General features: G+C 44.4%; 1 protein-coding gene across 8 annotated transcripts in view; it reads left to right on the top strand.

Moving 5' to 3' along the window:
• PPFIBP1 (PPFIA binding protein 1) overlaps positions 1-25,687 on the top strand; it is a 124,797-nt gene that overhangs the window by 24,151 nt on the left and 74,959 nt on the right. For all 8 annotated transcript variants that reach the window (XM_032986058.2, XM_032986067.2, XM_042795345.1 and 5 more), the window contains one exon: positions 13,326-13,401. The gene's annotated coding sequence lies outside the window, so the exon portion shown is untranslated. The remainder of the gene's footprint in view (positions 1-13,325; positions 13,402-25,687) is intronic.

Below are 25,687 nucleotides of genomic sequence, written 5' to 3'. Positions count from 1 at the left end.
GCCATATGGGAAATCCCAGTTGCAGTCCTCAAAATGCTGTAAATCTGATGGAAAGTGGTGTTTTAAAGCAATCTGTTTAAGGAGTTGAGGACACTTGCAGTGTCTCATTGACCCGTTGAAAAGACACCGAGGATGGATTATTTAAAGTTCAGCCTGCAAAACCATTTCTTGGACCCTTGTGTATTTGTTTGGTTTTGTCTGTACTAACAAAGCTTATTTTTAACTCTGTGTCAACATCCTTGTATGGAGGCTCAAAGATTACCTATGCATTTATTAGAGCTGACTTCACAGTGTTGAATTTGTATAGTCTTAACATTATGTTACAACGTGCAATTTTAATTAAAAGTAGTAGAGCCCTTGGATAGGAAGTCAAAACTTTAATTGTTAATAGAGTACAATTGAGTTTCTCAGTACCTAGCTAGTAATTACATAAAACTCCACTGCAGTATGGAAGGACTGTTTGAAAACAGAAGCGTAGAGGTATGTAGAAGAAGGTTTTTGCAAATACTGACTGCCTGAATTGTTCTGCTCGTTAAAAACAATTTTCTCCCTTTTGTCTTAAATAGTACTATTTTTGTTGTTCAGAGTTTGTAACTACAACCTATTCCTTTGCTTAGGGTGGATGGTTTAAAACAGCTAAAGCAATGAGGTTTGCATGTCATGAGATGCTGCAAGCCAGTGATTCATTTTCCCTTCCTTTGTGAGCATTTACAAACATTTTGAGGGCTCAGCAAGGACTTGGACTCAGAAGCAAAATAATCTGTCATGAACATTCTTGAATTACAGGGAAGGCTGGATACAAATCTGTATTCCCTATTTTTGACTCACTTGTAGGGAGTGGTAGTCACTGCAGGACAGTCATTATTTCAGCAGTGACCTTTTTGGCATCCAGCATATTATTGTCCAACAAAATGTTGAAAAAGCTATAGTGAGATTAGCCTTTAAAGTTCAGATTGCATGCACAGGACTCTAGTCTTAGCATAGAGTAACAGCTCTGGGTTTAGGCTGTCTTTTCGTGCTTTCCCTGAGGGAAGCCTGAAACAATATGGTAAAGAGATATGCTGGAGCCCCCGAATGAGCTGGCAGCAGAGCCCTGAACCTGAAGCCAGAAGCCTGTGGCTTGCCAGACCACACTGCAGTATAATTACCAGCTAGCATTGCTGCGACTCCGGGACGAAGTGAGCTGCAGCAGACCGAGATCTGCATCGCTCTCCTGCTGTGTGTGGTATGGGTGTCTGTTGTGCTGTCCTTCCCTGTGCTTGTTTTACATGGATACAACTCTGAGCATTGGGTAAGCTCCATTTACCCTGCTCTGAGTGGAGAGTTGAATTCTTCAGTGCTCTCTGGGTTTGGGTTTGTTTTGTTTTTTAAGGAAGGAAGTTCATGGATTTCTTTTGGCGAGAAATGTCAAGTAGACTCAAAGATGTAAAGCTTCCTAAATTACTCATCTTTTCCACAGAAAACTTGATGAAACATTGGGTTTCTCTGAGATGTTTTCTAATGACCCAGTGTATCTGGCTTCATACAGAACACCTGAAAGAAATTCCTGGGAAGGAAAGCTGTGGAATAAACAGCTCTGTCTCATTTGTATTACCAGGGGAAGAGGAGAGCGATTACTTCTTGGCAAGTTAGGCTACATAAAGGAATTCTACATAAAGATTATAAGTGCCCTAATGACTAAGAACTGGTGATGAAATCAGAAAGAGGAAATGTATTATCACCAGCTGCATTGTTGCCATCTATGTGAGGGTTACTGTGATTTAATGAGCTCAGGCAGGACCTGTGGTAAGCTGTCTTAATAATTTCATCTTGCAGCAGGTGATCTCTCAGCCTGTGGGTCCCCAGCTTGCATAAAGAAGGGGGAAAATAAAAATCCTGAATTAAAAAACAATGTGGTGTTGCATGTTGGCAGACCTGTGCTTGAGACAGGTTTCTCTGCAACAGAGAGCTAGCTGGCTTCTCCATGCAGCAAGCTGTTCGGCACTGCACACACGGCTGGTACAGATCTGCCCAATCTGTCTTCTTCTCTGCACTTCTCATGTTCTTCTGGTTCGTCTAGATCACCCTCTGCAGAGCATTGCGTTTATGTAGTCCTGTCTGATGCTCGTCTTGACTTGGATCCTCTTTTAAATTCAGAGCTCTGAAAGACTGACATCTGCTAGACCTTGTCTTTGCTGGGGTTAGAGGTACGCTGTGTACCTAAGGAGTATACAAGATAGCAAACGAGGAATGAATGGGAAGTGAAAGTTGTGTTGGAGCTCAGTAGCTAGGGGGTTTTGTGGAAATCAAAGTAAAATGGCCTTTGCCTCTTTTGGGGGCAGTGCTCCTGTTCCTAATGAAGAGCTTAACAGCTGAATGCTTATGATCACAAAAGCACTTAAAGCAGCCACTGGAAAGTACTGGAGTACAGATTCAAAACAACTTACCTGTATTTTTATGTCTTCCTTTGTATTGTACCCCATAAACCCCAGTGTTTTTGCAAGTGATGACTTGCCCTGTAGATAAAGCAGGAGCTATATTTTATTATTTGGTCAAGTAGGAGAGGCTATTTTTTCCCCTCCAAAAATGTATAGGATTCTTAGGGGGTATTTCAGGATGAAAGTAACAGAGGCAGAAACATGCTGTCACCTGTCTCATGTCTGTGGAGGGGCTCTAACAAGAGTAAATCACCATGTACAGTAACAAGGGTGTGTTGGATTGTAGAAAGTGACAGGTACGATGGTGACTTTCCCTGAAAAGACTGTCTGCTTCTCCCATCTCCATTGCTTCCACCATCTTCTCCACGGGACAGCAGCATGTGCTCCTAGGCATGGCTTGAGGGGGTAGACTCTGCAGTCTTCCAGTGAAAGGCTTAGGCTTTGCCCAGCCTTTCTGCACAGGGGGTGGGATCCCCTGTGCTCCACCATCTCTCAGAATATGCTCCTGAAGATGGTCCTTTTCTCAGTTTATGTGGTAGAAAATAATCAGACTAAGTGACATTGAAGTCTTTTTGCTATAGCCCTAATTTTACACAGCAGTTAAAAATCCGTTTTGCGAAATTGCTGGATTCTAGGAACATCATTACATAGGATGTTTAATAGAGACATCCTTGTGTAGGAGGTATGTGGCTTCTAATATTAACTGTCCTCCACGGGAAAGATGATTATTAGGTGATTTCTAAGTGAAGATACGAAGCAACACATACTTAATGATGAACTTGTTTACCCCCAGCATCTTGTAAGTTGTTCTTTCACATCTGACTTTCATTTTGGAGTCTAAGCAAAGTTTGCCTCTTCCCTTCGAAAAACCAAGGAAATCTCCCTTCCACAAAACAAATCAACCAACCAGCCAATTAAATGTGAAATATTTATTTATTCATATTTCATGTGAAATATGAAACTAGCTTTCACTGAACTAGTTTCTGCTTGGCTGCTGCCATGGTGGTTAGGGCTGCTTGTTATTCCATGAGAGAGAAGACTGGGTGGGTAAAGTAGGAGAGTTAATAGGACCAAGTTGAGTGGAAAACTCATAATTGAAGATACTTCTTTCTGGGGTCATATATCCCCACCTGGCTCTGTTTCAGGACCTGCTATGATGCATTTTGTGGTCGTAATTCATTGTGATTTAAGTCTTATTGTTTTTGTTGGATACCTTTTATTTTTATGCTCACGCTCTGTCTTGTTCCCAGCCCCGGTGTTTTGAAGCTCTAGTCCATAAACCTCACCACCTTGCTCTTGACACACTGCAGCGCTTGGCTCACAGCCCTGAGCTGTAGATGCCAGCGCCCTGCTATTAATAAGAGTTGCCAGACTATCGCAGCTGGAGAGAGATCATCCCAACACAGGACAGATCCAGTGCTTCCAACGGGGCCAGCCTCTTCTCCACACTGCCATGGGGACACGTGTTGCTCTTGACCTGGGGTGTTTGCTGCAGCAGCAGGGCTGTTGGGGCTGTCCAGCCCTGCTTCCCTCGGGGCTTGCTGGCTGTGGTCGCCCAGGGCTTCAGTCCGAGGGATGGATAAAGTGCCCTCTGACAAGTGGGCTGCCGTCACAGGTTTGCATATTAAGACCATGGAGGACGTTGTGGGGAAGCTAGTGCTGGTGACTTTTTAAATCGTTGTGTAATTGGTCTGAACCTGAAGTGATGGTCTGGGAGGGGAAAATGATTTTTGCATCTCGTTGTTTATTCCATGAGTCTTGTGCTCTTTCTGAATATCTTCTGTGTCTTGAGCTGCATGCTTGGTATTTTCCCTGAGAGAAGAACTGTTTTTTCTTTTGTTGCAAGACACTGACCTCTTTAAAGGAGAGAGACTGAAAGCTAATGAAGTTTTCCCTCAGGATAATTCCCTGTAATTGCTAGTGAAAGGATATTTAGTGCTGGTGGCAGCATCCTTACTTACTCCTTAAATAAAGTGCTGTAATAGGTTGGTTATAAAGAAGATTCTTGAATAAAATCAGACTAAACCAGAAAGGCATGTGGGGGCGTGTGAAGGAGATATTTGCATTCTGCTTTCATGGTACAGAAACGTTCGTTCTAAGAGCTAAGACAAATAAAACCTCCTGCTGTCTATCTGCTAGCTGCTAAGAACAGAGAGGGAGTGGGGAAAGCCTGACTTGCCACCAGTGGCTGTGGGACTTGCCCTGGGGTTGGATGCCTATCCTGGCTCTGCAGGGTGCTCCCCTTGCCTGTTCCAGCTGCTTGGTATCTCTCAGGGTAGTCACTGCTTGTTTCTGGCCCTCGGCCCTCCCCTTCTTCTGAAGTAGGGATAATTTGATAGTACTTCTCATCCACTAATAACTGTCCAGGTTTATGACACTGAGAGCACCCTGGGCAAAAACAGCCCACATAGATAGCAAGTGATCTCGATTCGGCTCGTAAGCTTTTGTTCCCTTTGAACTCCCTTCAGACAGTAGTATTTGGTCGTCTTTCAGTAGTGCCTCTGGGTTGCTTCCGAACCCTAGCAAGAGCTTTGTGCGATGTGGTGTGCATTTCTTCTTTCCTCAGATGAAGAGAAAGATGGCTGCAATTCGTAGGTGACAGTTCTGGAAGGGGAACTTACTCTCTGTTGCAGCTGTGATGGAGGTGGATTGAGGTGGGTCTAGTCTGCCCCAGCTCTTTCCCCAGAGTGAGCTTGTTTGCTGCTGTGCAAAACTAACCACATCATCAACTCCAGTGACCCAAGCAGCATCCTGTCTGCCAGCTGAAGGCATGGTCTGTTTGTGGACCCAGTAGCATCCAGCATTGTTTTTGGATATCTGAAGATGAAACGCAGCTTGTGAACAACTAGCCCAGGTTGTGATGGGAGAATGGTGTGTTGTGAACTTTCCAGGGGTTGAAGGTGGGCAGGGAAAAGGCATTATCATGCTTGTAGGTATGGAGACGGCAAAGAGCTGCCACCAACTGTCCCTCAGGTAGCAGAGTTGACAAAACCTAGTTCTTTATGATTTTGTTTCCTCGGAGTGCGCTGGCCTTCTGTCTGCCATGACCTGTGATGCTTTGCTTTGAACCTCTTCATTTTCACTGTGCCTTATTTCCAGATTCTCTTTTCCCTCCCTTTTGGCTTGGTCTGTGGTTTCTCTCCAGTGTCTCTCATGTTGGCCACACAGGAGTCAGCATGTGTACTGGATGCCCACATGCAGATGCTGATGGAGTGACTCCTGGGCCAGACAAAGCATGGAATTGTTGACTTCTTGCAACAGAATTTGACTCTGTGTGAGGCTAATTTGGTTATGTCTCCTCTACCTACATACTAATTTATCCCAGAGATGTAAGAATGTGACACCTATTTGGATCTCTTTGCCTTCTGCCAAATGCAGTCAAAATTGATTATCAAGTTGAAAATTTAATAGAGTGAGGACTGACAAACAACACTACTACATAAACTTTATTTCCTTTACTTTCCAGGCCAAAAATATGTGCTGAGGGTTTTATTCTGCAATCACGTGCTTTAAAACTGTGTGGAACAATGTGATTAGTAGAAATGGTATTTTCAGGATTATTTGCAGTGCATATGAAAACATGACAGCTCAATCCTGTTGTGTGCATGTATATTAGCACAGAACCAACTTAAAAGGGCTGAAATGACTGAAGTGTCTGCATGACAAAAAAGAAAAAAAAATGTATAAAACTTTTACTTGTGAAGCTGGCAAAGCATCTAGTTAATGTTGATCTTAATTTCTAGGTTTTTTAACTCAGATCTTTTGGCTGTCGCTTCTTAACAACAACTAAAAGTATTTTGTTCCTTTTCTTGGTAGGTGCTTTTGATTTTTGCTGTTTGCATAGCTTCTACCTCGCTTCTTGGGTTTGGAAACACAGAGTTTGGATGTGTGTTTCTCACTGACAGGATTTTCTGTTTGTGGTGTTGGAGCTATTTAAGTTCCTTCTAGGAATTGCAAAGTATTGCTGTGACTGAACTTCAAAGTGAAGGATGCTCATAACAATTCAGGATAATTGAAGGGCGAGCATCTTCTTTGAAAATGTTATAGCAAACCTTATGTGTGAGCCCGATCCCTTTTTGTTAAGGAATTTCTTGTACTTATTTCTAGTAGAGTTGGGAAGGAAGTCAGAAACCAGTGTGTGGCAACACCAGTCAGATTAAAAAGATGAACAACAATGATAAGGCAGTGCCTTTTGCTTTTGATGGAGCATGCCAAGGTTGAAGGTGTCCCATAAACCTTCAGCCAAGAGGCACATGGAGGCTTTTCTTGGCTCTTTTGCAGAAGAATAAGACCAAACTGATGCCTCTGAGAGAAAAAACACTGTGATAATCTTTTTGTGTTAGTTTAGTGATAGCAGTGTTACAGCACATTGTGATCATCTCACCCTAAAAAAATAACCTCTCTAACAAAACTCTTGTAGCTTCTTGGCTTCCAGAACCAGGGCTGCTTGGGACTCCAACTCGTTATAGATATTTACACAAGCACAGAAGTGAGGGCTGTCCACCCTGTGTGCTCCAGCTTGCTGTGTGATTAACAAGATCATTGGCTTTAGGCACCTTGGTGTCAGCAAACTTGACATAATTATGAAAGAGGCAGAATACTGGCAAGACCAGTATTTGGTGGTATCAGATTTGTGCTATGGAAAATGTCTTTCAGGAGATTGAATTCTCTCATATCTGAGTTCTTATCACACTGCTTCCATAACATGGATGCTGGGGGCATGAGATCTTCAGTTAAGTTCATAAAATAATCCTCCGTGTCTTGCAGCCATTTCTACATCTTCCATCAACTGACATCTGCATTTTCACAGATGATAAACTGCATAGAACCTGTTGCTTTGGTTTGCAGAATTAAAACAAAGCAGTAGCTGACAGAAACTACATGGAGTGGTACTCCAATTCAGAGATGGACTCAGTCAGTGATTAATACAAAATTAGTCACAGGTTAGTCATAAATTTTTTCCTTGCATAAATCATGTCTAGTTTCACTTAAAATCTGATAAGTTAGCGATCTGAAAGTTTTTATTTAAACCTTCTGCAGTTTGTTCTTGTTACTGATCTTACAAGTACTTCATTAAATGGTCTGTTTGGTGTTATTCTGCTCTGACTCAGGTGATTATTTGTAATATTTTTATTATGCTTCCAGAAAATGTTTCTTTGCTGTGGCAGTGGGCTATGTTGTCTGTATCCTCCAATGCTGGTATGTTGATTCAGTGACATTTGTGCTTGTTATGCTGTTCAAATGTATCGTTTTGTGGTAGGAAATGTCGTATGCTTCTTGGACCACTGGAGTTAATGATGTGGTCAGTTTTGCTCAGATCATCTTTAGTTTTCACTTTGTGTTTCTGTGTATGCTAGACCCCCTGGTTTTGGATCAAAATTTTATTTTTAAGCTCAAGGCTGTCACTTGCAGGATGGACAAGTAGTTTTGAGTTTCATCTGTGGGTGTAGTAATATCCAAAACCAGACTGGTTTGTTAATGTGGATGCTGTATGTTTTTCGCCTGTGTCAAAAGATGTGCAGCCTTTTAGAAACCAAAAATAAAGATAAGGGCTGAAGCATCTGTGTTTTACATGGTTGTCTGAGTGCAGCTAGGCTGTCCCATTGTAAATAAGAGATCTGTTATGTGGTCTGCAGCAGCTGAAAAATGTATCCAGGGACAGGGTGATTTAAATGTGAGAGAGATTGCATGTTGGTGGGTGATACTCAGTGTGGATAGATAATGTGGGGAAATTATTCAAGTTGCAGCCCTGATTACTTCCATTCAGGTTCAAACCAGACTTTGCCCAAAGGCCTTTTACAAAAAATCGTACTGTTAGCATACCAAAATGAAAGACATGCATCAGTGGCTTTTTCCATGGAAAAATCATTAGGTCCCCAGATCATTCAGGTGTTTCTTCATTGCTTTGCTTCTTGGCTTTAAATCCTCCACCCACCTTTCCAAGGCAAAATATCTGGACACAATCAGCCTTCCTTGGTGACTTCCTTGGAAATATACATGTTATTAATTTACCTTCATAAATTTTTGAGTCGTTATATCTAGTAGCTCTCGAGTCATTCTTTATAGAGGAAAAAAAAATAAAAGGAAAAATGGTCTATTAACACAGACTAAAGGCAGAGTACACAAGCATCAAATACGTGTGTCAAGCAAGAATCTTCTCAATATAAACTTTAAAAAGAACAACAGCAAAAAAGATGATGCTTTGTACTGCCTAGCATAAGATAGGTATTACCATTGGAAAGGGAGAAAGTGCATGGCCAAGTACTGCGAAAGTAACTTCTAATACATATAGATCTGGGGGAAGCCAAATAACGAGACTGCAGAAACGGCCATGCGTGCCTCAGCAAGCAGGAGCTGTGTCTGTGGGAGCCTCTGCACAGCCTCCGTGCACGCTTCCGTGAAGCCACGGCTCGGCCGAGCTGCGGCAAGTGCGGCTGGGCTTTCGGGAAGAGGCGTCCTGGCCGTGGGTGGAGGGTGACTGGAAGAAGCTGAGCACTCGCTCTTGTTCTGTTGCCTAGAGGAGTGAGTGTGGCAGACAGAGGAGGCTTCTTGGCAGAGGAGGCCGCTTGCCACCTCTTCTGGCAGCCAAGCTGCAGAAAGGGGTGGCTGTTGGAAGAGTTCCAAGCGATCCTACCTTGCGAAAGCAGAGGCTTGTGCATCCCTGCTCTGAAGGGATGGGAGGTCAGGTTCTGTGCAGAGCTGCTGAACGTTGGGGAAGCACTGGCTGTTGTCAGATGTTTCCTGGCGAGGCAATCGTGCCTGCTTCGAGCTGTCTGTGTTACAGACAGCATCTGCTTCCATCACAGGGCAGAGGGGTTTGTCTGAACCTTCACCATGGATTTCAAGAAACACTCTAGGTCCGGGAAACTGTGGCCACCTCCTTTTGTGCTGTCCCCGAAGTCAGGTGGAGCTTTGCTGTCTGAGCTGATGCTGTCCTCGGCAGCCACAGCCCTTCTGCCCAGGTCCCTCCTTCCCATGTGATTTCTTGGTGCTGAGAATCCCAGGTTGGTTGCCCAGAAGACTTGCCCACCAGTCTGACCATGTCCTCAAGGTATAAATGGTCCAATTACAAAACATGGTAATTGAGCAGGACTGGTCCTTGTGTTCAGTTCAGGCATGTGTGTGTGCAAGAAGCTTGTCTGTAGCTTACGGAGTTAGAGAGGGTGGTGGGAGACACTTAAACACAAACCTCTTTGAGTCCTGTTGCCTGTGGAACGTATCACTGTGTTTTCTTTTAAAAATGTAGGAAGAATGTCATAGTAGCTTTTTAATTGAAACACAAACATGCAGACATGAAGCAAGTGTGTGTGAAGGAGGAGTAATTTGAATTGGGCTGTGACTACTTGGGTCCCATGTTAAGAGTAATGTTTTAGCTTTTAGTAGAGAGGAGGGACTCTTTCAGATCCTGTAACTCAAAGCCCTTCTTGATCAGAAATGATTAAGCATAGCAGATCTCTGTTTTTATCTAGTAAAGAACAGACATAAACCAGACTATTTTCTTGCAGTACTCTTGCATTCTTCCAAAAATGTTCTTGAAACAAAGCTTCTGGTAGGCACAAAGCAAAGAAATAGTGCTGCAGCTTTATAGTTAAGATGTGCCGCTAAATGTAGTGCAACGTGAATTTTTCAGGTCTTTAGGCATAGGGTTGTGTCCTGTTTAAAATCACGTAGTGTATAATTGCATGCAGTTGTGCTTCTTGACTTTGAAAAGAAATTGGTGGCTATTGTAGAAAGCCTTTAATTGGCAAGGTAAAATATTATTGCTGAGCATGCAGGAGTGTAGGATTAGGATTTGTGTTTTCCTCCTGGTTAAGAGATTATAGTCTGGAAAGGACAAAAAATTTCACACCGTGTACCTCTCCTTTGTCTTTCTTTATGCTTGCCTTGCAGTACTTTTTTTTTTTTTTTTTTTTTTTTTTTCTCCTGGGGATACTAGAAAGGTTTCCTCTAGCACATCTACATTTTGTGATGTTTTCTGTATAAAAGCAAAAACCCAATTAACTTTTATCTCACCTGGTTTGCCTAGTCCTGCACTTCTTAAATGATTGTTCCTAAAATTTGGCTCTTGATTACAGGTGTGGTTTTCTTGGAAGTTGTTTTTTTGATACTAGAATTGAACTTAGGTTGAACTCAGTGGAGGGCTTAGCTCTTGCTATCAAAGCTGGAGGATTCCTGTCCCCCAGAAGCCTGGCTGCCTGTGTGCCCTCTGGTTGGGGCTTTGTGATGCATTTATCGTGTGTGATGTAAGAGAAACTATTCCCTTGGTTGACATTCTTGGATGATAATTTACCCTTCCAGCTAAATCAGAAAAACTCCACCGTTTCCAAGAAGTCCGAGTAGTCCCGGTTTTCACCCAGTGTCCCTGAGCTCCAGACTTTCCCTGGGGGGCTGCCAGCCTTCTTGGCATCCTAATACAGGTCTCAGGGTAAAGCCCTTGGATCTCTGTGTCCTGTGCCCCATTCAGCCAGGAGACATACTGAGCTGGACGTCACAGCCAGCCCTATACGAATTAATTTTTAAAACAGTCTTCAGTGCAAGAGAGGTTTCCTTAGCTGTAGGATTAGAGGGAGTCTGAGATTTCTGGGGAAGTTCATTAGCAAAAAATAAATAGAGTTTGAGGAAGGAAGGAAGTTGGGGGGTGGGAAATGTAGACCATTTCCCTAGCAGCCTTTGAAACAAACTCAATCCTTGTGGTGACAGCTCACAAGGTAGGGTCTAAGGCAGTTAGTTCAATTTTGAGAAATGCATGTTCCCTCCCTCATTAGATAGCGAGCGGCCGTACAGCTTGCCTGCGGTGTGGGCTGTGTGTGTGTGACTCTGAGTCTGTTGAGAAGGAAATGACTAAACTTTCTGTCAAACCACAGTAACAAAGAACATCTTTGATTTACTAAAAGAGTCATAGTAGAGAGGCTTGGGAATAGCTGTGGTGCTGCCAGTGCCCCACGCCATGAAGAGCAAATCAATTGGAGATCGTCACTCATGGGGAACATGAGTCTCCTGTCCTTTAAGGACAGTGTTGGTGTCGGGAGACAGAACTGGCAGGACTGGGAGGGAGCTTCGCTCTGAAAAGCTGCTGGGACTTTCCTGCACTGGAAATGCTTTCAGTGGTGGAGAAGACAATGAGGAAATTGAGGCAGGACTGCTGACTGCCTCTGAAGTGGGTGTCAAGAGGGGCAGACTAGCTGCCAGCCAGCCAGCCCCACGCGGTGGGGCACAGCATCAAAATCCCACAGCCACTGCGCTCCACATCTCCTTCCCGCTGCCTGACTGCTGCCTGTGGGTCCGGGCAGCCCAGGCAGTGGGAATCCCAAAGATCCTGTCAATTCGTGAGCCTCATCCGGCTGAGCTGGAGTTGAATATTTAGAATGAAGGGGAGAAGCTGTCTAATTATAGGTTTTCCATTTCAGCCTTTGGTGTTACTTTAAGCAGACTTAAAATAACACTGTTAACTAACTTTTTTTTCCCTAGCTTTGTGGTTTCATACATGACATTCTGCAGTACCCTTTATAGAAACCTCAATATTTTTTTCCCCGCCTACCATGTTTTGTCTCTTTTTCCATCTGACAGATGTTTTTTCTTCCCGTGTTGTACAGGGCTCAGTACATAATTATTCTGTTGCAATAGCCTGAAGCCCCAGTCCTGTGACAGAGTCTGCTTGCACAGACTCGTATGTCCCTTTCATTTGTGTTCTGTGTATTTTTTTTCCCCTGGTGTTTTTGTTCAATCTGGTCTAAAAAACTGCTCTGAGAAGCAGTGAGCACCCAATCATTTGTGTGCCCTGAGACCATCTATTACCGCTTTTTAGTATCTAGACCAGAAAATGAGTTTTGTTGTGTGGGTGCTCATCTCCCAGTCATGCATGGGATGAATTCTCTCTTCTAGTTTACACCTTCTGGATGATATTTGCAGTTGGTCTTTGTTGCCCCAAGTCAACAATTAGTTACTCTGTGTCTCTTTAGCCATATGTTATTTTTTTTGAGCTGAATCTTTGGTTTCCGCTTATATTGCTTGCTTGTCCTAAACTCCTGTCAATTTGGCAAGATCTTCTTGCTCTTGGCATGACTTTTGTTTGGAGACCAGCATCTCGACATGCTGGAGCAGTGTCCCACTGGAGTGTTCCTGATTGTTTCAATCCTCCTACGAGCCGTATTTCACTGAGCATTCGTACATGAGTTATTGATTCTTAAGTCTCTTCTAATTGTAATTGGTTAGGTTTAGAAGTCTTTTGTTATTGGTCGGTAGTTTTATTCACCAAACTTCCCTTTTGCATTTAAAATTCAAAGTTTACCCAGAACCTTCTCCCAAAACAATTTTATCAAGCTTCCCACACCAAATAGCTCCTATTTTGAACACTATCTGTATATGGGAGTATCCATGGCTAAAATGTTCTGTCAAACCACAGTAACAGAGAACATCTTTGATTTACCAAAATATTCATAGTAAAGATACTCAGGAGTAGCTGTTGGGAACGAGCTGTAGGGTTGGTTCAGTGCTATGGGCTGCTCCGATGTCCACTGACTTCACTTCATGTTCTGGTCTCCAGATGTTCAATACCGTGGGGGTGCTTGGTGGGGATTTTTGGAGGTTGCAATAGTGAGAAGGAAGCCTTGCAAGGCATCATTCAACCTTCTTCGTTTTGTGTTATACATGTGTGATCAGCTGGGGAGGTGGAGGGCAGGCACTGGCCAACTGTGTAGTGTAGAAATACTGAGACGTAATGTTGCTGGGAATTGTTTGGTATAAACAGGCTCATTTCCTTTTTGTACATCGGTTGTCATCCTTTAATCTGTTATGTACATCATCCACTCTGCTTCCTGTGTGACTTGATAAACTTTTATAAGATATCACTGTTAAGTCACCTCAGACTTCATAGTCATTAATTAGATTATTTATTTCTTTCTTTTTCAGTGTCAGAAGTTTATATGGATCAGTAGTACTTGCTCAGGAGTGACAGTGGAGATCAGCATTAAGTCTGGTCCTCTGGGTGAGTAATCTAACCCACTGCATTGCTGATGTCTATTATCTACATATCTGCTGTTTTTTTTTGCTGGATACCTTACACAACAGCTCCTTCAGTCTTTTATTTCAAATGTCATTAAAATTATGCTGTATACTGCTTCTAGCTGGAGTTGTAGAACAATGTCATGCTGCTTCTGTTTGTATAGACATCCGTTTATTTGGTATCTTTTAAAGGCTAGCCATCACTTAACACAGTCTGAGCTGCTGTTAAGATTCAGGGGGGCTTTCCACATTTTGAAGGCAGTGGATTTTGAATTAACATATATACTGTGCCAGAGTAATGAACTAGATTTTGATTGTCCAAGAAATAAAACTGAAGTGACCACAGGAGCTGTCCTGTGGTATATGATGGGCTCAGGCAGTGCCAGTGCTCCAGCGCGAGGCCCACTGGACTTGCCATCCCTGCGTGGTGCAGCTGCGCTGTGCGTGTGCAGTTACTCTGACTCAGCAGGTCTATGGCAGTTTGCAGAGAAACTGCCAAGAGCTTTCGGGTTATTGGGACAAGTTTATGTAAAAAACACATTCAGCAAAATAGACTATCTGTTGCATTAGCCCTTGGAAATGGCCCAGTTTAGTTAACTTCAAGGAGTGGCATTTTGTATTTGGTCTAGACTGATTTGATTCAAGTAGCCCAGTGCATGTCAGAGCTGGCAGTCTTGTTTTGGGAATGATTATCCCTTGTCTACTGTGTTTTGGATATTACAGTATGATCTAGCATGATTTAGCATCCTGAATTCCAGCTGGAGAGCTGGGTGGAATTGCTGCTTGTGCGCTTCAGCCACGCACCCCACGGCTGGGATGTGCTTGCCCCATAACACCACCCCTGAGGTCCCAGCTGCTTGCTGGGTCTGTCTTCTCACTCATGATGCTGCACTCTCTCATACTCTGTATAACTGCTTGCCGAGACCAGTGTCTGCTAGCATCCTGCGTCCTTTGTCTGGGCTTGCTGCCCTTCAGCTGCTCTCGTCTCTGAATCGCTCATCCTTGTCTTATCACTGGATGAAGAGCACAGTACTTGTACCGTCCTCTCTGAGGTGGTGTGTGTTACCCTGCCAAAGCAAACATACCTTCCTGTGATGCCTTTACATGAGGCACACCTGGTCACTTATTTGTTCACCAGTCCAGGGCCCCTGAAAGTCTACCTATGTCAGCTGTCAGCTTCTGTCCCACACTGTACTGGGCTTCTTTGCAACTGCTGTCTTTGTGCTTCATAAGGCTGTCTTCCCACTTCACTCCGGCTGGGACTTGTTGCTTTTTTGTCTACACTTTCTGTGGCGGATGGGCTGGATCCCCCTCCTGTGCCCCTGCACACCCTGATGTTACCTGTGCTGCCCTGGGGCCAGCTGATACGATCAGCAGTGGCTGGTGTTCCTGGAAATGTTTAACAGCCTGCAGCCCAAGGGGGTGCTTTGTCCCCACAGGTTTGCAGTCATTGGGCTTTGGGAAGGGCAGCAAGCACCTCCTCTGCTACCTGGAACCACTGGTGTCCTGCCACTGAGGGCTTGGGGCTTTCCTGGCTTTAGTCATTGCTGCTCCCTGGTGCTGTCCTGCATCCTTAGCCTCTCTGCAGGCCCACAGTATGTGAGGATTGGTGTCTCATGTGAAATGTTATTTCCCTTCTTTTACTCCCTTTTCCTCTCCATAGCCTTTGGAGCGCCTCTTCTTGGATCTTCAACCCTTCCCACACTAAATCACTGTATGTGAGCTCTCTCTGGGATTCACAGGCTGCCCAAGGTCTTGCATCAGACCTGGAAAGAAGTGGATGTTGCTCCTTGTCAGGAACCCTAAACTCCAGTGCCAAATGCTTTTATTCCCTGGGTTTTTAATCAGTGAGTCCGCTGGCTACAGGAGTGGTTATCACCTATTGTCTCCCATCCTGGTCACATTTCTTCAATTTTATTGCTGCTTATCAGAGTTGCTGGTATTATACTCCAGCTGGCCTTGCACTCCAGCTGGATTTGAGTTGGTCGTGGCTGTAAAAACATCGTTAGAAGTCTGCTGTTGGCTGGCAGCCACGTTCTGCTGGATGTGTGTTTGGAGACTTTCAATCTGCTGGCATCGCTGTGTGAATGTCTTGCCTTCGCTGGAAGTTTCTGTGTCTTTGCTCTCCAGATGCAGTGCTGGTTTCCCTTCCCCAGAAGCAGCAGAAGTTTTGGGACCTAAATAAATCTGCTTTGTTTTTTTGCTGTCACTTGTGCTGCTTCTTCTGGGAAGGGGTGTGTGTCCACGTCCATCCTAGGCTGTAGCAGCAGGTGCTCTGTCCTCCTTTCTGCATTCCCGTGGTTCTGGTGCTGGCGTGTTTCTGGTATTTGGAGGCATGCTGTTCAAGTCAGACCCGTTGCCCTCAGCAATCAATCTGGAAAGCTGGAGCTGATTTCTCTGACTGCTGCTTATTTTCACCATTAAACAAATAAATAAGAGCATCTCCTAACAAGATGGCAAGGAATTCCCATGCCTGATTCAGCGTTGACAGGAGCAGTGTGCTGTGTGTCGGGCTGCTGTGCGCTGCTCCCAGACAGGGGGAAGAATATGGGCTTTTTTGTTGTGTTGCCCCAAGTTCAGCCCAGATATCTGAGCTCCAATCTTGCCACACAGAATATGCCAATGTGTTTTTAGTGGAGTTTCAGTGCCTCTGCCTGCTGCCTCTATTTATCCATAGAAGCACAGATTCCTGTCCCACTGTTCCCTCCCTAGGAAGTATCACGTTAAACATGGTGCTGACAGTCCAACCATGGCCCACAGTAAGGCAGCGTGTATAAATAATCCAGAAAAGCTAAATAAGGCTTTTAAAATAAGCCTTAGCAGAGAGAGCTGCTTTAGTGTGGTGCCATGAAGATGCAGAAACCTTGGCTATGTCTGTGTAGCCAGATTCAGTCATACTTCCTGTGGCTGCTACTCTTTCCTAGCAAAATCTGCACAGCTTTTCAGGTACATCTTCACCTTGCTCCACCAGTTCTGGGGACTGTTTTGAGTTAAAGTCTGCACTTGGTGGTGGCAGATTGGCTGGGTGTCCAAATCTGAGACAGAGCGTGCACATGCAGCACTGAAATAGCACACGTCCATTCCACCCTGTTACAGTGCCTGTGTGCAAGAGGCAAAAATTAGTATTTGTTGAGGTTTTTTTTTTTTCCCCGATGTCACATTGAATATGGGAGGGAAAGAAGTACAAGGCTACTTCTGTGTACATCTCATTATTGTGTTTATTAGCACTTGTTGACTTGTCCTGCAGGGTCCAGCCCACACACAGCTTTTCTTGGGCTTTTAATAGTTGTGCTAAACTGAAATGTGCTCAAAATAGTAATAATTTAAAACATTTCCCCAGAGCCTGTGGCTGCTCTGCATGTTTATGGGAGGTGTAACGCTGCCCGCAGTTGGGGCGTGGGGGGGTGCCCAGGCCACCCCCAGCCCTGTTTCGGCCTGGCTGCTGGAGCAGAGGGGTTGTGATGTGTGTGCCAGGGCAGGCGTGGGGCAGAGGCCCGTCGGGGCCAGGGCACTGGAGTGGGGTAAGTGTGGGGCACAGCACAGCTCACACTGCCACAGCTTCAGGGTGCGTAGGGTTGGGGGTATGGCCTTTGTGTTGATGTGTTACCCAAGACTGCTGCGCAGCAAAAGGTCGAGTGCAAGGTAAAAGTCCTCATTTGTAGGAAATGTGGTGCCTTCCCCTTGCCCAGACTTCCCCCTGTCATAGCCCAGTGTGTTGTCAGAGCAGTATTAGGGCATTAAACGACATGGGGATACTGATCGGTTTTTGACTCACTGCTGGGTTTAGTAAGAGTTAAAACCACTGATCTATTTATTTATTTCTGAGTTAACATTTGTCTTGTGGGAATGGCACCTCCTGTCCCGTGTAAGCCTGTCAGCAGAGCAATGATACTTGAACTGGAGGGGATGGGAAAGGAGGGTGCTGCTCTGGCACGTAGTGGTGGGGATGGAAGGAAGTAGGATTTTTCTGGTTGTTTTTAATTCCCTGTGAGAGGCAATATTACTGCTTTCAGAAAGCAGTATGCTATTACACTTTTGTTCTTCACATTTGATATGATGTGGTTTGGGTAACTTTAACATAACAACATTATGCTTACCCGCAGTATTGATGGTGGCTCTCTAATATACATAAATCTCTGCAGAGAGAGAGGGAGTTGCATTTATCTATAAATAGTTAGCATACTGCCCTTTTTATCTAGCGTGTGACCTCTTTGTTGCACACTGCATTTCCCTGCCTCCCATTTGGTCATTTTTATCTGATTGCCATTGCCAGTCCTGACAGTTACTTTATAGTCAGAAAACATAAAATCATCCCCCACAAAGCTTTCAAATCTAATTTCATTTCTTCTCTCAGTTATGTGAGAAATGTTTTCCTCTTTTCAAGACTGAGAATGTACATTTTCCCTGTTTATTTAGCCAAGCTTATTTTTCTCTGCAGAAACCTGGTCAGATGACATGGTTCTTTTCTTACATTTATTAATCCTGTGAGGTTTATGTATTGGGAATAATCTTCGTGAGCTGGAAGAAGATTGTCCAAGATGTCCCACTTTCTCAGTATTGCATCTCATTAGAAATACAGTTGACTGTTTGCATGGCTCTTTAATTCCTCAGTATAGCTTGGGGGAGAAAATATATCATCTCATCATCTAGTAATAATGCTTGGCACTTTGTTTGCATCTTCAAAGAACTATATGGCTATGAGTTGAATAATTTCTATAACATTGTGTAGTAGTTTCTCATTATTATTTGCCCCATCTTACAGATGAGGAAAGTGAACAAGAAGTTGAGTGACCGTAGGCCATGAAAGGAGAAGCAAAATCAACTTGAGTTCCAGCTCCCTGACTTGTACTAGAAGAGCACCACACCTCTTTCTTGTTTAAACTAAAGAAGGGAGAAGGAAGGAAGAGGAAAGGAGAGGGAGAGCTGTTTACTTTTAATGATCTTACCTAACCTTGTTGACTATTCAGTTAAGTGCATTTGTTTGTGGTGGTTTTTTGGTGTTTGTTTCTAAATACGTTGTCTAACTTACTGATGTGGTTGTCACCTCTCAGTGTATGGTTGGAGGTATGTGAGGAACTGTGTGGAGTTTATAAAGGCAAAGCAATGTGTATGTGGAGTTAGGGTTGTTGGGGAGGGGAGGGTGTTGCTTACTGCCTGCTGGGGGATCTCTCCTCTTCCCCCTTGAACCAGAAGCAGGGGAAACCTTTTCTGTAGTATTTGGAAATATTTTTCCCCATCTTGTTTTCCATCTGAGACTGAGATGGAAAAATTGAACCATCCTAAATGGGGACTGTGTTAACCCATGGCATATGTAGAAACTAATCCTTCTTGTCTCATCCACCATGTGCCACGCTAGGATTATTATTTTTTTTTCCCCTTCATGGGCTGTAGTGTAAGGTGTTGGCTCAGAGTGGTGTCTGGGATTACTTCATTTGCAGAAATAATTTTATACAACTGCACTAGGCTATATAGCTTGATTTACAGCTGCTTAATTAACTGACAAGACCCCCAAATGTGTTATACTATAGAGAAACTGAGTGCTGTAAAGTAGTGAACTGTGGAATTACGAACTCTGTTACAGAGGAAGTCATGGTAACAATGTTATTGACTACTTACTCAAAGGTAGTTAAAACTTATTTTTTCAGGAATTTTAGCTTTCTACAAAGGTGCTTTGGAGCACTGGGCAGCATTAGAACTGTATAGTCCTCTTGCAGAGGATGGATAGTCTGCTTGGTGAAAAGTGACTTGGTGTAAAGGAGCACAGAAATCACACGAAGAATTTCTTCATCTTCCTTTGGAAAATCCCGTGACTGCTTTTCCACAGGTTCTCAGAGGTTCCCTGGCCATCTTCTGGATGGTTTCAGATGCCTTGTTTGAGAAGCATTCTGGCAACAGCCTTGTATGACTTAACTTTATTCTGGGCATGTCCTGCTAGTGAAGGTGGTGGAAAAAGCAGCTGTCTTCAGCCATGTGCTCTATCTGGGGATGCAAAACTTCGCTGACTCTTTTTAGGGGCTCATGATTTAACTCCAAGATTATATTTGGTTTTCTGTTTCTGATGAACAGGACAGATGTCCTGATGCCTGAGACCTGCAACAACAGACAGCAGCACAAAGGTATCATAGCCAGTATTTTTTTCTCTTTTCCTTTGAATCTCTTATGTAGCTGATACCTCATTTGTACGTGCTCCCTTCCAGTATTGAGCAGAGCTGAGCCACAGCATGCTTATAGGGCTCCAGTTTCATCCAGTGTTTCTTGTGACACCCAAATTGCCGATTACTTGTTGGCTGACTTCTTGAGGAGCTGAATGTGACTTTTCACGAATCTGTGTTTTTTTTCCCTTGCTGGGCTTGGGGAGCCCTCAGGGCTGGGATGGGACCTGGACTTGGAAGCAGAAAGTGCAGAGCAGCTGGTATGCAGGCTTTCATGCTTTACTTGCAGGGTTCAAGCACTTGTGGTGAGGTCTTTGTGTCTCTCCTTTGTCGTCATCTGATAACTTCTCTCACTAGACTTTGATTTCAGCTTCTTAGAAGCAATCTCAGCAGCTCAGCATGTGGGGAGCTGCACGTTTGCCTTGGGCTGTTTTGTTGTGTTTTGTTTGTTGTTTTTTTTTTTTTTTTTAATTTCGTATGTTGTAATTTTTTTGAGGCATTGCATCCAAGAATTGTGAGTGTTTCCAAGAATGTGTTCAGGGTGAGTTGCTCAGATCATGCTGATACCCTTGACAAGGAATCTTTTTGAGATACTTTTCTATCTCTGTGTGTTACTTAGGTATTTGAAATTGAGAGGGAGGGAGCTACCTGACTATCTGAATACTTCTTCCTTCTCCTTTCCCCCCCCAGTGCAAATTCACCAAAACTCAGGAGACTTCTCAACTGTGAGAAGAATTGCGTGTCCTTCTGCTGGCAGAGCCTTAAGATGCTGCTCCTGGTCCTGTGTGGTGGCTGCTCCTTGGAGCACCGTCACCCCAAGGTCCAACACTGTAGTTGCTGGGCTGAAGAGGACTTTTCCTGCCATCACCTGTTTGTGGCTGTGGTTGTGCCAAGCATGAGAATTAGATGACAGGGTTGTTTGGTTGGTTGTTTTTTTCCCATATTTCCTCCTAACTACAAGCAACAAAGAGAAGGGAGAAGCTGTCATGTATTATGGGTTGATTGCAAATCACAAACATCATGGGCACCCAAGAGTTGGAAGGTATCAGGAGAGGGAAAAGGGTGATGGGAGAGAGGACATCAGCTTGAATGGAAGGAAGCAAGTGGGAGATGACAGCCATAAGGTGATCACAGCCAGAGGGAAACAGGGGGAAGGTACTGGGGTGACTGCGGTTCCCCAGGGTGAACTTGATTACTACCCTCCCCAGTTTTGATATAACTAAGAAATAACATTCTGAAATAACAGAAGGAAACACAGAGTGTTTTTCACTTTTAAGATCTTAAATTTGCAACTTCCATGTTAAACCTGCCTGCCCAACTGCCCGTATCTCCACACCCTCATGTGCAAACCTTGCATGATAGCTGGACTTCTTGTTGGACCCTTTCTTACAGTTTTACTTGGTGTAGTATGTCTATAGTAATGTGACTTCAGGATTCAGGGTGGGTTTGGGAAATGACTAGGATCAGCAGGACACGTGGTGATCTTTGATCACAAAATTAAGTTGTATGAGTTGACATTTAAGGGAAACCACCCCACCTGTTGCTTCAGGAGAAAGGTGTGTTGTGCAGGATGCCAGCAGGCACATGCCTTCCCTTGGGACTGGCTGGGACATCCCCAGGCTGGGAGGTGATGGCCCAGGTCTACGGATGGCTCTTGCCCAGAGGAGCTTGAATGGGGCTTTTTTTTGCCCGAGACATCAAACGGCTGTCAGAAAGTGCTGGGAACTTTTAAGGTCTTGATGGGAAAACTAGCTGTTGTCATCTTTTCAGCAATCTTTACAACAAATTGGCTGGTTCTCCAGTTCTTCTGTTCTTGAAAGGCTGAGTTGATGCTGACCAGGTTTGACAAGTGATAACTGGGGAGCCTTGGCTGTGTTCTCTGTTGTGATTAAAGCTATAAGCTGGCGCTCTGAAGTTAACATGGCAGTAGGTTGCAGGTTGAAGTATCTGGAAAATATCAAGGAGTAGGTGACAAGCTACGAAAGGCAAGGGCTGCTCAGAGCAGTGAGACTGCTCCAGAAATCTGTGGGGACTGGGGATGGAGCGATGCTCTGCTGGTGGCATGGTTCACCACTGACAGTGACAGCGATGGCAACGTGAGGGTGCTAGTTACAACTAGAGATGGGCTGAAGCAAGACCTATGTGTCAGATCTCCCCAAGCCTTTCTGTTTGTCTAAGGGAGGCTCAGATCCATACTGCATAAAATTGATGTTTGTCTCAGCGTGCTTATCTGCTGGCTAGCCCATACACTCACCCCCACATGTTCTCTTATCTCAAAACCAGAGATGCACCTGAAGTTGTCCTTTCAGGATTTGGAAGCTTTTTTGATAAAACTGTCTGTCTGCAAGCGTTTTCAAGGACACATCACATTTTGAAATCATGGTATTAAAATAATTGCCTTTGAAATGAAGGGAGGGTCATGTGCCCTACATGAGAAATTCCTCTTAGTGCTTACTAATCCAGTATATAAATGTCATGGCTTACATCCACAGGGTGTTTATATTGAATTTTTAGCTGTATCAGTATCTCTTACTCTTTAGAATAAATGCCATATAATCTGGTTATGAGCAATATTCTTAATTTAGATACCAGAAATAGGACATAGGCAAATCTGAGTTACTGTAAGAAAGTAGAAGAGGAAATAGCCTTGCCTCATGAGGGGAGATTAAATTCAGTTGAATCATCTAGTATTTAATGGTAAGGCCAGAGAATTCAGCCTGTTTCATTAGGATAGCGCAACGGTTGCCATATTTACTTTTATCTTTGTTTTTTTCTGAAGGCCTGATTCTCCTCTGGCATACCTGTACTGAAGTGTGTAAGGAGGAGGTAGATTAGGAAACACCCTTTCTTCTTCCCTTCCTGCCCCCTGAGCAGATCAGTGCAGATTGATTCAAGGTGCATAAAGCAGTAGGGATTTAGGCTTATTCCCTGCCCCTAACCCCCTGGTTTGAGGGAGTTTAAGTTGTTTCTCAGAGACCTATAGTGAATGACACTGAAAAGGACAAGATGTGCATTTTGGGAGCAGAATCATCCTTGCTGTGGCAGGTGGACATCACCTAAGAGCTTGGACATCTAAAACACCTTCCTTGCTTAACTAAGCCAATGGTCCTATGCCTGGAGGAGGTTTCTTTTCTCATGCCCTTAGCAGCTGTTTTTTTTTTAAATATTGATAACGAAACTAATAATCATAGAATCATAGAATTGTTTAGGTTGGAAAAGACCTTTAATATCATCAAGTCCAACCGCGAACCTGCCAAGTCCACCACTAAACCATGTCCCCAAGTACCACATCTACATGTATTTTAAATACCTCCAGGGATGGTGACTCAGCCACTTCCCTGGGCAGCCTGTTCCAATGCTTGACAGCCCTTTTGGTGAAGAAATTTTTCCTAATATCCAATCTAAACCTCCCCTGGTGCAAGTTGAGGCCGTTTCCTCTTGTCCTATCGCTTGTTACTCAGGAAAAGAGACTGACACCCACGCTGCTACAGCCTCCTTTCAGGTAGTTGTAGAGAGTTACAAGGTCTCCCCTGGGCCTCCTTTTCTCCAGGTTAAACAGCCCCAGTTCCCTCAGCTGCTCCACAAAGGACTTGTGCTCTAGATCTTTCACCAGCTTCATTGCTCTTCTTTGGACAGCCTCTAGCGCCTCAGTGACTTTCTTGTAGTGAGGGGCCCCAAACTGAATACATTCCAAGTGTGGCCTCACCAGTGCTGAGTGCAGGGGGATGAGCACTCCCCTAGTCCTGCTGGCCACACCATTTTGATACAAGCCAGGATGCTATTGGCCTTCTTGGCCACCTGCATGCACTGCTGGCTCATATTCAGCTGGCTGTCAACCAACACCTCCAGGTCCTTTTCTGCCAGGCAGCTTTCCAGCCGCTCTTCCCCAAGCCTGTAACATTGCATGAGGTTGTTGTGACCCAAGTGCAGGACCTGGCACTTGGCCTTGTTGAACCTCAGACAGTTGGCTTCGACCCAGTGATCCAGCCTGTCCGGATTCCTCTGCAGAACCTTCCTACCCTCAAGCAGATCAATGCTCTCACCCGACTTGGTGTTGTCATCAAACTTTCTGAGGGTTCTCTCAATCCCCTTGTCAAGATCACTGATAAAGATATTAAAGAGAACTGGCTCCAATACTGAGCCCTGAGGAACACCACTTGTGACTGGCCACCAACTGGATTTAACTCCATTCACCACAGCTCTTTGGGCCTGGCCATCCAGCCAGTTTTTAGCCCAGCAAGGAGTGCACCTGTCCAAGCCATGAGCACCCAGTTTCTACAGGAGAATGCTGTCAAAAGAAACAGTGTCAAAGGCTTTACTGAAGTCTAGGTAGGCAACATCAACAGCCTTTCCCTCATCTACTAGGCAGGTCACCTTGTCATAGAAGGAGATCGGGTTAATCAAGCAGGACCTGCCTTTCATAAACCCATACTGACTGATCACCTGGTTGTCCCATATGTGCCGCATGATGATGCTCAAAATGATTTGGTCTGTAACCTTCCCTAGCGCCAAGGTTAGACCGACAGGCCTGTAGTTCCCCAGATCTTCCTTCTGGCCATTCTTGTAGATGGGCTTCACATTTGCTAACCTCTGATCAATTGAGACAAGCCCAGTTGGCCAGGACTGCTGATAAATGATGGGAAGTGGCTTGGTGAGTACTTCTACCAGCTCCCTCAGTGCCCTTAGGTGGACCCTGTAGACTTGTGTGTGTTTAAGTGGTGTAGCAGGTCATTAACCATTTCCCCTTGGATTATAGGGGCTTCATTCTGATCCCCATCCCTATTTTGCAGCTCAGGGGGCTGGGTACCCAGAGAGTAACTGGTCTTAGTATTAAAGACTGAGGCAAAGAAGGCTTTAAGTACCTTATCCTTTTCTTCATCCTTTGTCACTATGTTTCCCCCCACATCCAGTAAAGGATGAATATTCTCCTTATCCTTCATTTTGTGCTAATGTATTTATAGAAACATTGTTTATTATCTTTTACAGCAGTAGCCAGATTAAGCTTTAGCTGGGCTTTGGTCCTGACTTTTTCCCTGCATAACCTCACAACATCCTTGTAGTTTTCCTGAGTTGCCTGCCCCTTCTTCCAAAAATCATAAACTAATTTTTTTTTTTTTTTTTCCCCCTGAGTTCCAGCCAAAGCTATCTGTTCAGCCAGGCCAGTCTTATTCTCCACTGGCTCATCTTTTGGCACATGGGGACAGCCTGATCTTGCTCCTTTAAGATTTCCTTCTTGAAGAATGTCAAGTCTTCCTGGACTCCATTGCCCTTTAGCACTGCCTCCCAAGGGACTCTGTCAGCCAGGCTCCTAAACAGACCAAAGTCTGTCCTCCAGAAGTCCAAGGTAGCAGTTCTGCTGACCCTGCACCTTACTTCTCCAAGGATCAAAAACTATAATTTTGTGATCGCTATGCCCAAGACGGCCTCCAACCATCACATCACCCACAAGTCCTTCTCTGTTCACAAACAACAGTTCCAGTGGGGTGCCTTCCCTGGCTGGCTGCCTCACCAGCTGTCAGGAAGTTATCTTCCACATACTCCAGGAACTCCCTAGACTGTTTGCTCTCCTCTATATTGTATTTCCAGCAGACATCTGGTAAGTTGAAGTCCCACACAAGAACAAGGGCTAGTGATCATGAGACTTCTCCCAACTGCTTGTAGAATATTTTGTCTGCCTCTTCATCCTGATTGGGTGGTCTATAACAGACTCCCACCATGATATCTGCCTTGTTGGCCTTCCCCCAGATTCTTACCCATGAAGACTTAACTCAGTCATCACCATCATTAAGTTCTAGACAATCAAAACACTCTTCTAACATACAGGGCTACCCCACCTCCTCTCCTTCCTTGACTATCCCTTCTGAAGAGTTTATAGCCATCCATTGCAGCACTCCAGTCGTGCAAGTCATCCCACCATGTTTCCATGATGGCAACTATATAATATTTTCTGTGCTGCACAATGGCTTCCACATTTGCACATTTGTTGCCCATGCTATGTGCATTGGTGTAGATGCACTTCACTTGGGCTATTGATCCTGCCACCTTTATGGGGGGAGAAGCCCTAATTCTTACTTGACCATTCTCATGCACTTCGGTGGTTTCCAACGCATCAATAAC

This window comes from Tyto alba, unplaced genomic scaffold (genome assembly GCF_018691265.1).
Source record: "Tyto alba isolate M040663 unplaced genomic scaffold, T.alba_DEE_v4.0 Super-Scaffold_21, whole genome shotgun sequence".
Classification (NCBI taxonomy): Eukaryota; Metazoa; Chordata; class Aves; order Strigiformes; family Tytonidae; genus Tyto; species Tyto alba.
This window is presented reverse-complemented; position numbering and strand designations above follow the sequence as displayed.